This window comes from Budorcas taxicolor, chromosome 9 (genome assembly GCF_023091745.1).
Source record: "Budorcas taxicolor isolate Tak-1 chromosome 9, Takin1.1, whole genome shotgun sequence".
NCBI lineage: Eukaryota > Metazoa > Chordata > Mammalia > Artiodactyla > Bovidae > Budorcas > Budorcas taxicolor.
In genome coordinates, this window is record NC_068918.1 from 80,904,734 (window position 1) to 80,916,130 (window position 11,397).

The 11,397-nt window shown below is 42.4% G+C and overlaps 1 pseudogene; it reads left to right on the forward strand.

The window, feature by feature from the left end:
* Positions 1-1,682: 1,682 nt before the first annotated feature.
* Positions 1,683-11,162, forward strand: LOC128053172 (mitotic checkpoint protein BUB3-like; annotated as a pseudogene).
* The last annotated feature ends 235 nt before the right edge of the window (positions 11,163-11,397 follow it).

Here is an 11,397-nt window from a genome sequence, read left to right on the forward strand (position 1 = left end):
GACAGAGGAACCTGGTAGGCTACAGTCCATGGGATCACAAAGAGTTGGCCAAGACTGAGCAACTGAGCTTACACACATCCACCCTGAAGTCAGAAAGATCTCTGACCTAGTTTGCTCCTACTGTGTAATAACTGTGCCAAGCCTTGTAGTTGCCTTGAGACCCCTGAACCATGAACTCTCTCCTCAACTTGGTGAGACCAGTGTGCTGTGCTTAGCATTCCTTCTTCCTGCCCTGGAATACACCTTCCAAAAAAAGAAATAGTGATTGTCAGGCTTCCCTCATTTGTTTAAAAACTGCCTGTAGCCAAATATGTTCAATTTTAATCTTATGTCTTTTATCTATTTTGACTGTAGGTGGAAATCTCTGAAAAACTTTTTTTAAGAATAATAATAATAATAAAAGATTAAACATTACCTGAGTAGAGGATGCTCTTAAACCCCATTAAAAGACAAATTATGAACTGTGAGTAAGAGCTTTAGTATGGATTGAATGTTCTGTTCAATTTAGAAAAATAATACCTTAGTGAAAAATGCACAATGGATCAGGTCTTTTGCAAAATAAAGATATAAAAATGGCTAAAATAGCCTTGAAATTTACTTTTCTGGAGTGGACTTTGGCCATATAAATACTCTTTGAGGATTAAACAATCGTTTGCCATAGAAAAGTAATCCTAGCTACTATAAAATTTTATGTTGTAACTTACTTCCTCAAAGACCTGATGATTATTAAACCAAAGCCTCCACTGACTAGACAGCATAAAAACAAGCCACTTTCCCAAATCCAAGCGCACTTACATCTCCACTGGACTAAAAATGTGCTCTTGACCTAGAGGTTCCTCAGTCATCATTTGACTAGTGAGATGAGCTGGGATTTGAATTTACAGTCAGAGAAGGAGTGAGTGAAAGTTAAAATTCTCACTGTACACTGTGCTGTGTACACTGTACTGGGAAAATAAACCCAAATCTCTGAACTCAGATACAGGTCACCTTCTGCAAATACTCAAGCAGAAAAGCCTGGTGTCCTATAGCAAAGTAGGTATTAAACAGGGGTTACAAATAAATTGCAGGACCTAGAATCAGAGATCGTGGAGAAGTAAAACATGAAGTGGATAGTAGAAATCTGTTAGTGTTGGTTATTCAGTCGTGTCCGATTCTATGGGACCCCAAGGACTGTAGCCTGCCAGGCTCCTCTGTCCATGGGATTCTCCAGGCAAGAATACTGGAGTGGGTTGCCCTTACCTTCTCCGGGGGATCTTCCTGACCCAGAGATCGAACCCACATCTCCTGTGTCTCCTGCATTGGCAGGCGGTTCTTTACCACTAGCACTGCCTGGGAAGCCCATATAAATCTGACCAGGGTGAATGAACAAAGTGGAAGGACAAAAAGGAGAGCAGACTACCAGAGAGACATGCCTGAAGTGGGAAGACAAGAGGAAACGGGAATCCTTCCTGTTTTCCCCATGGCTCTCTAGTCCTCCGATTTCCAGCTCTTTCTGAGATTTATTTTGCGGTCTTGAGTTCCACCTGTACTGGACAAGTGTTTCACTTGCTTGGCTAACATATGTGTCCCTTTTTGCTTACCTAATTTTCTTAGAGGAACCATTCATCATTTGACATGGCCTTATGACAGCTCTCGGTTGTCCTTTCCCACCTGTCCCTATGCCCTCCACCCTACTTACCAAAATGAAGGTACTTCCATGCTGGTCCAGTGGTTAAGATTTCATCTTTCAAGGCAGAGGTTGCAGGTTCCACCCCTGGTCAGAGAGCTAAGATCTCATATGCTTCATGGCCAAAAAAACAAAATACAGAAGCAATACTGTAATTCAGCAAGGACCTTTAAAAAATGGTCCACATCAAATAGATCTTATTACAAAAAAAAAGTGGTGAAAATGTCCCTCTTTCAATCAATATTTGACTAGTGCTTTTAGTTTAATTCCCTCTTTCCTTCTTAATGATTTCACTGGTTCAAGTACTCCTTGTCTTTCTGGCATTAATACTTCCAAATTAAATTGAGATCACTGGAAACTAGACTCAAATATTGATCTGTATGCAAAAATTTGTAATGGAGGATCTCAGGAAGAATATAAATGAGCAAGGGAAGCAGGACAGGGTGGAAAGAAAATGAGTGGCTTTTCCAATACAAATCTCAGCCAGTCTTGTGGACAGAGCTAGCATGGTCCTTCAGAGGGGTCCCTAATTGAGGCAAAGGGTTAAACAGTGGTTAGGGTTAGGGCTAGGGTTAGGGTCCAGCTTCCCTGGTGGCCCAGTTGGTAATGAATCTGCCTGCAATGCATGAGACCCAGGTTCGATCCCTGGGTCAGGAAGATCCCCTGGATAATGGAATGGCAATCCACTCCAGTATTCTTGCCTGGAGAATTACATGGACAGAGGAGGCTGGTGGGCTATTGTCTATAGGGTCACTAAGAGTCAGACACGACTGAGCCCCTAACATTAGGGTTAGAGTCAAGTGTGCTCTGAATGAGTCAATATAAAGATATGCCTTGTAGATGGACTTTTCAGGGAGTTAGCTGCCAGTCAGGTCAAATTGTCGGAGAAGCCAATGGCAACCCACTCCAGTACTCTTGCCTGGAAAATCCCATGGATGGTGGAGCCTGGTGGGGTGCCGTCTGTGGGATCGTACAGAGTCGGACATGACTGAAGCAACTTAGCAGCAGCAGCAGCAACATCAGGTCAAATTGTAAACATGGGGCTTTGTTGAACTCTAAATGGACAAAGATTCTCTCCTTGCCTAAATTCTACTCAGGCTTCCCCCAGTGCTCTTCTCAAATAGACTTTGACTTTTGGGCTTCTGTTTTTGTCTTTGAATAGTCGAAATATAACAAGAATCCTGCTAAGGCAGTTTACCCATATTCCTCCACTCTTGATATTTGATCACTGTTGGTATCTAATCAGGTTCCTCCTCCTCCACCACCCCCCAGGTAATGTTTGGTCTTCTGGCCTGTCTTAACTAAGAATCTCAATAGGCCAATCTAGCCAGTTTCCCCTCTTAACTGTGATGTTTCCTCTTAGTAATTTTCCACCCATTGAACCCTACCCTGCTCCTCGACTATCCATCCTGAGTATTCTTTATTGTATTCAGCATTGAGCCTAGTTCTCCAGTGAGGTCTCTTCTCCCCTTTGCTACTGGCTTTTCTGAATAAAATCTGCTTTTACCATTTACTGTCCAGCTCTGTTTACTCTTTGACAAAACCCACTTTCACTTCTCCAGGGACTGTTAGGCTGTTGATCTTCATCGCCAGTGCGGTTGCGAAAGCTGCTGATGTTGGAGCTATGACAGAATTGGCAAGAAGGAGCTGGAAGTAGGTAAGTTAAAAATACCACACAGTTCAGTGTTCTTACCAAGACTGTGCTCTTTTTCCTGAATAAATACTCCTTGAGTTGTTGCAAGTATTTAGCTAATTTCCAGAGCACTCAAAAAGTTCATAATTTTGATCCGTGTCTTCACTAAGCCCAGGCAGCTGCTAGCCGGCGCACTAAGCCTAAGCACCGCCGAGAGGAGCTACCCCACGTCCGAGGTCAGGGGCAGCGGCCTAGAGTGCCAGGCTGCGACGGCGCAGTAACAACCGAGAGGAGCTACCCTGCGTCCGAGGTTAGGGGCGGCCGGGAGGAGCTACCCCGAGTCCGAGGCCGGGGCGGTGACCCTGAGAAGCCACCCCGAGCCCGAGGCCAGGGGCGGCAGCTGGGAGGAGCCACCAACGCCAGGGCCGGCGGGGTGGAGCAACCCGAGGAGCGGTGGCTGCGCAGGCACAGGAGTGCCTAGAGGAGCTATCCCACGTTGAAGGTCAGGAACGCTGGAGGTAAGGAGATACCCATCGTCCGAGGTAAGGAACAGTGGCTGTGCTTTGCTGGAGCAGCCGTGAAGAGATACCCCACGCTCAAGGTAAGAGAAACCCAAGTAAGATGGTAGGTGTTGCAAGAGGGCATCAGAGGGCAGACACACTGAAACCATACTCACAGAAAACTAGTCAGTCTAATCACACTAGGACCACAGCCTTGTCTACTCAATGAAACCAAGCCATGCCTGCAGAGCAACCCAAGACAGGCGGGTCATGGTGCAGAGGGCTGACAGAATGCGGTCCACTGGAGAAGGGAATGGCAAGCCACTTCAGTATTCTTGCCTTGAGAACCCCATGAACAGTATGAAAAGGCAAAATGACAAGATACTGAAAGAGGAACTCCCCAGGTCAGTAGGTACCCAATATGCTACTGGAGATCAGTGGAGAAATAACTCCAGAAAGAATGAAGGGATGGAGCCAAAGCAAAAACAATATCCAGCTGTGGATGTGACTGGTGATAGAAGCAAAATCTGATGCTGTAAAGAGCAATATTGCATAGGAACCTGGAATGTCAGGTCCATGAATCAAGGCAAATTGGAAGTGGTCAAACAAGAGATGGCAAGGGTGAATGTCGACATTCTAGGAGTCAGCGAACTAAAATGGACTGGAATGGGTGAATTTAACTCAGATGACCATTATATCTACTACTGTGGGCAGGAATCCCTCAGAAGAAATGGAGTAGCCATCATGGTCAACAAAAGAGTCCGAAATGCAGTACTTGGATGCAATCTCAAAAACAACAGAATGATCTCTGTTCGTCTCCAAGGCAAACCATTCAATATCACAGTTATCCAAGTCTATGCCCCAACCAGTAACGCTGAAGAAACTGAAGTTGAACGGTTTTATGAAGACCTACAAGACCTTTTAGAACTAACACCGCAAAAAGATGTCCTTTTCATTATAGGGGACTGGAATGCAAAAGTAGGAAGTCAAGAAACACCTGGAGTAACAGGAAAATTTAGCCTTGGAATGTAGAATGAAGCAGGGCAAAGACTAACAGAGTTTTGCCAAGAAAATGCACTGGTCATAGCAAGCACCCTCTTCCAACAACACAAGAGAAGACTCTACACATGGACATCACCAGATAGTCAACACCGAAATCAGATTGATTGTATTCTTTGCAGCCAAAGATGGAGAAGCTCTATACAGTCAACAAAAACAAGACCAGGAGCTGACTGTGGCTCAGATCATGAACTCCTTATTGCCAAATTCAGACTGAAATTGAAGAAAGTAGGGAAAACCACTAAACCATTCAGGTATGACCTAAATCAAATCCCTTATGATTATACAGTGGAAGTGAGAAATAGATTTAAGGGCCTAGATCTGATAGATTGAGTGCCTGAAGAACTATGGACTGAGGTTCGTGACATTGTACAGGAGACAGGGATCAAGACCATCCCCATGGAAAAGAAATGCAAAAAAGCAAAATGGCTGTCTGGGGAGGCCTTACAAATAGCTGTGAAAAGAAGAGAGGCAAAAAGCAAAGGAGTAAAGGAAGATATAAGCATCTGAATGTAGAGTTCCAAAGAATAGCAAGAAGAGATAAGAAAGCCTTCTTCAGTGATCAATGCAAAGAAATGGAGGAAAACAACAGAATGGGAAAGACTAGAGATCTCTTCAAGAAAATTAGAGATATCAAGGGAACATTTCATGCAAAGATGGGCTCAATAAAGGACAGAAATGGTATAGACCTAACAGAAGCAGAAGATATTAAGAAGAGGTGGCAAGAATACACAGAAGAAATGTACAAAAAAGATCTTCATGACCCAGATAATCATGATAATGTGATCACTAATCTAGAGCCAGACATCTTGGATGGAATGTGAGGTCAAGTGGGCCTTAGAAAGCATCACTATGAACAAAGCTAGTGGAGGTCATGAAATTCCAGTTGAGCTGTTTCAAATCCTGAAAGATGATGCTGTGAAAGTGCTACACTCAATATGCCAGCAAATTTTTAAAACTCAGCAGTGGCCACAGGACTGGAAAAGGTCAGTTTTCATTCCAATCCCAAAGAAAGGCAATGCCAAAGAATGCTCAAACTACCACACAATTGTACTCATCTCACACACTAGTAAAGTAATGCTCAAAATTCTCCAAGCCAGGCTTCAGCAATATGTGAACCATGAACTCCCTGATGTTCAAGCTGGTTTTAGAAAAGGCAGAGGAACCAGAGATCAATTTGCCAACATCCGCTGGATCATGGAAAAAGCAAGAGAGTTCCAGAAAAACATCTATTTCTGCTTTATTGACTATGCGAAAGCCTTTGACTGTGTGGATCACAATAAACTGCGGAAAATTCTGAGAGAGATGGGGATACCAGACCACCTGACCTGCCTCTTGAGAAATCTGTATGCAGGTCAGGAAGCAACAGTTAGAACTGCACATGGAACAACAGACTGGTTCCAAATAGGAAAAGGAGTATGTCAAGGCTGTATATTGTCACCCTGCTTATTTAACTTATATGCAGAGTACATCATGAGAAATGCTGGACTGGAAGAAACACAAGCTGGAATCAAGATTGCCAGGAGAAATATCAATAACCTCAGATATGCAGATGACACCACCCTTATGGCAGAAAGTGAGGAGGAACTGAAGAGCCTCTTGATGAAAGTGAAAGAGAAGAGTGAAAAAGTTGGCTTAAAGCTCAACATTCAAAAAGCTAAGATCATGGCATCTGGTCCCATCACTTCATGGGAAATAGATGGGGAAACAGCAGAAACAGTGTCAGACTTTATTTTTTTGGGCTCCAAAATCACTGCAGATGGTGATTGAAACCATGAAATTAAAAGATGCTTACTCCTTGGAAGAAAAGTTATGACCAACCTAGACAGTCTATTCAAAAGCAGAGACATTACTTTGCCGACTAAGGTCCGTCTAGTCAAGGCTATGGGTTTTCCTGTGGTCATGTATGGATGTGAGAGTTGGACTGTGAAGAAGGCTGAATGCTGAAGAATTGATGCTTTTGAACTGTGGTGTTGGAGAAGACTCTTGAGAGTCCCTTGGACTGCAAGGAGATCCAACCAGTCCATTCTGAAGGAGATCAACCCTGGGATTTCTTTGGAAGGAATGATGCTAAAGCTGAAACTCCAGTACTTTGGCCACCTCATGCAAAAAGTTGACTCATTGGAAAAGACTCTGATGCCGGGAGGGACTGGGGGCAGGAGGAGAAGGGGATGACCGAGGATGAGATGGCTGGATCGCATCACGGACTCGATGAACGTGAGTCTGAGTGAACTCCGGGAGTTGGTGATGGACAGGGAGGCCTGGCGTGCTGCGATTCATGGGGTCGCAAAGAGTCAGAAACGACTGAGCGACTGAACTGAACTGAACTTCTTCATTTTTATGAAAGAGAAAATTTTCACAGGTCTTCATTCCATTCACTCCAAAAGTGCTTCTGCTTATCTTGGAATTTAGACAATAGTGCTGTAAAAATCTAAGGACACAGGTTCTAAAAATTAGAAACAGCTTATCATTTCTTCACCCAAATACGGTATTGATGCCTCTGCCTCTGCTTTTCTTATGATACAAAATGATAGGTGAGAGTTAACCATCCTTTGGGAATAGTTGGCTGATTTTAATGGCAACCCTTTCTCAACCATGAATCTCGAGTGAGTTGAAACAGAATGGCATGAAGTAAGTTAGAAAGAAAAACACCACTACTGTGTATTGATGTGCATATATGGAATTTAGAAAGATGTTAACGACGACCCTATAGGCAAGACAGCAAAAGAGACACAGATTTAAAGAACAAACTTTTGGACTCTGTGGGAGAAGGCAGGGGTGGGATGATTTGAAAGAATAGCATTGAAACATGTATGTTACCATGTGTGAAACTGATGACCAGTCCAAGATGATGCATGATGCAGGGCACTCAAAGCCAGTGCCCTGGGACCACCCAGAGGGATGGGCTGGGGAGGGAGGTGGGAGAGGGGTTCAGGACAGGGGGATTGATTCATGTCAACGTATGGCAAAAACCACCACAAGACTGTAAAGTAATTAGCCTTCAATTAAAATCAATTAAAAAAAAAAAAACCAGAATGGGGAGTTAATGTTGAATGGGAACAGAGTTTCAGTTTAGGAAAGTGAAAAATTCAGATGAAAGATGATGAGAGCTCCACCACGGTGTGAATGTATGCAGTACCACTGAACTGTACAGTTAAATATGGCTGAGGGAGTGAGTGAGTGAAAGTCACCCAGTCGTGTCTGACTCTTTGCAACCCCATGGACTACACAGTCCATGGGATTCTCCAGGCCAGACTACTGGAATAGGTAGCCTTTCCCATCTGCAAGGGATCTTCCCAACACAGGGATCAAACCCAGGTCTCCCACATTGCAGGCGGATTCTTTACCAGCTGAGCCATCAGGGAAGCCCAAGAATACTGGAGTGGGCAGCCTATTCCTTCTCCAGCAGATTTTCCCAAGAATCAAACCGGGGACTTCTGCATTGCAGGCAGATTCTTTAGTATAAAACATTATGAGACTTTCACCACGATAAAATAAATAAATAAGTAAATAAGAATATGCAATGCCTATTGTTGGCTAAAAGACCATCACATTGTATCACAGTTTCAAAATCTGGACCATTTTCCCAAGGTTCTCTTTCAGGCCTCCAACTTGCCTGCTAAACCCACAATTTCATTTAACCTATTTCTTCTGGACAACTATAGAATTCTATAGTTCAGTCCCTTTCCCCAAAGGTCTTTGAATGAGGAGATGCTCACGTGTAATAAACATCAAGATCAAAGGTGCTGCTAGAGATAAATTCAGTTTTTAATGTTTAGACATTTCTGTTCACCTCACTGGAAGGACACACAGCCATCCAGTTGTAGAAGTAGGTGATGAGACTTGTGTGCAGGGATATATATATATTTTTTTTAACTTCTGAGTCCTACCTTGAAGTGTGTGCTTTTCCACAGTTTTTTCCTCTATGAATTCCTCATTAGATGAGACACTTTAGTAACATTCCTCACATGCTTTGACATCTTTTTTTTTTTTTGAGGAAAATGTTTCATCCTATTAGGTTAATTCCCCCCCCGAAGGTATTTGCATAAGTGGTGTGGGTCTGGCCTTTTGACGTTATCTTCCTGAATGATCTCTGACTGCTCACTCAGGCCTGTTGTATTGTAGATGCAGGGTCTGGCCTCACTGAATCTCGTGCTATCTTTACCAAATCAAATCTGTAAAGTTCACTTGCAATTTAACGTATTGTTTTTGAGTCATCTTGACATTTTGACTTCATAAGTGTAAACTGAAAACTGCATTTACTGGAAATTTGCTTTTAAAAATAAAACAGCATAGGCCAGATCCCTGATCTACAGCTGCTTTATAAAATTAGGCAATGCTTATGAGATCATGCTCCTCAAAGAAATTTTTAAAAAGAAATTTATAGCTAACATTTTAAAAATGCATGAAGAGTATGACTGTCTTCAATAGGAGCAGAAAATATACAAGGAACAGTATAAGTTATTATGATTGAACCTAGTGTTTTAAAAGGGAGTCAGAGAGCATTATCAAATGTTAAAGAGGTGACAACATTTAGCATTGTTAAAAAAACTGACAGAGAAGTTTCTCTTCCTTTCAAAGTTAAAACTGCTATACATAAGTAAGGTTTTTGGTACATTTAACCTATATTTAAAAGCCAATGCATATCAATTTTATTTAATATTTAGAACCTTTGGAAAATTCATAATAAATGACATCTTATTTTGTAGTAATATTCAAAATTGAAATTTTCCTAGAGGATAATTTTTATTAATGACTTAAAGAGTCTTGAGCTAATTCTTACTGTTGAATGGGACCACAATACAATCAATTTCATCATTTTGTTTTTCTTAACCATTTAGAGATACCCAGATATATTGGCATTTCGAGGTGAACAAAATGGTTAAATGGAAGTGAAGAGGAACTTTGAGTAGCTTACTTCATATAGTCTACGATTAAGAATTTGGGGCATTTATAAAAGGTATTTGGATAACTGGGTAGTTTGAATATAGAGTCAGTATGGATGTCCCTGGTGGCTCAGAAGATAAAGAAACTGTCTGCAATGCAGGAGACCTGGGTTCGATCCCTGGGTCAGGAAGATCTCCTGGAGAAGGGAATGGCAACCTACTCCAGTATTCTTGCCTGGAGAATTCCGTGGACACAGGAGTCTGGCAGGCTACAGTCCATGGGGTCACAAAAAGTCAGACATGACTGAGCAACTAACACACAGATAACACACACACACATTTGGTGACATTAGTTTTAGTGTGACACTAGGAGATTATTATAAATTTTAATAGGTGTGAAAATGTTATTGTGATTTTGTAGAAACAGATGTTTCCATTTCAGAGATGCACGCTAAAAGGTGAAAACCTTAATGTCTGAGGGAAGTCAGGAGGAGATGGTGGTGAAGTCACTTCTGAGAGAAGCCCATGAGTTCAGTCTGAACCACCCACTAAGGATGATGTCTCCTTGGTGAAGTTCAGTCCCAAGACCAGCTCCTGCTTGTCTCCTCCTGGGATTCAGCGATGCATCTCTGCGATGTTCTGGTTATTCGACTCAAGTACCAGCATCCAGAGCTGTCTGGGATGTGTGTTCAACGATCCAAAACACACTTTGAGTGGAGGACTAAGCCTTCGACTGAAAATGCATGATTCCAACACTGATCAAGAAAATCTTGTTGGAACACATGATGCCCCATCAGATGCGGTGAATTCTGTCCAGAAGTGACGGTGGTGGTCACTGGGCATTGGTATCAGACAGTTAATCCGTGGAACCCCAGAACTCCTTACAGTGCTAGAACCTTCTCTCTGTCTGAAGATGGCTGACTGTGAGCAAGGCGGGCAGTAAAGTATTAATGTGGGCTCACAGAACACGGATTCTGTGCGACAGTGCTGGATGTCCAACCCGAAGCACCAGGCTCACTGCTTTGAGCATTTTCAAACAAGCAGAATTATGATTTAAGCTCTTTAGAAGGCCAAGTGACTGTTGAATACTTCCTGCTGAGCCCTGAGGTACAGTAGAAGCTTGTTTTCAAGTGTCCAAGGCTGAAAGAAAAGAATACCAAGCGGATTTATCTAGTCAATGCCATTTGACAATGTACAACATCGACAATGTACTTGCCATGAGTGGTTCTGATGGATTTATAAATATATCTGGTCCATAGATACCCCTCCAGCATGACATCAGTTGTCTTCAGTAATGATGAGACTATATTTGCAATCGCATCATCACCAATATATAAGATGGATGACATAAGATGTCCTGAAGATGGTTTCTCATTTGCCAAGTGACAGATAGAAGAACGAAACCCAAGTCTACCTAATCATCTCCTGAAAGTGGTTTCTCTACAGAAAACTCTTCTGCTTCCTACAGATACATGTATATCTCCTGGGTGTGTTAGAGCCATTGTTTTTGATACGTTATTTAGTATGAATTTCTCTGTTTTCTGTCTAACAAAAAACTTGTCTGTATGTCTTTTCATACTGACTTTGTGTAAAATGAAGAGTCTTTATGTGCTTTGTATGCCAGTGACTCTAAAATACTTCTAACAGAAGAAA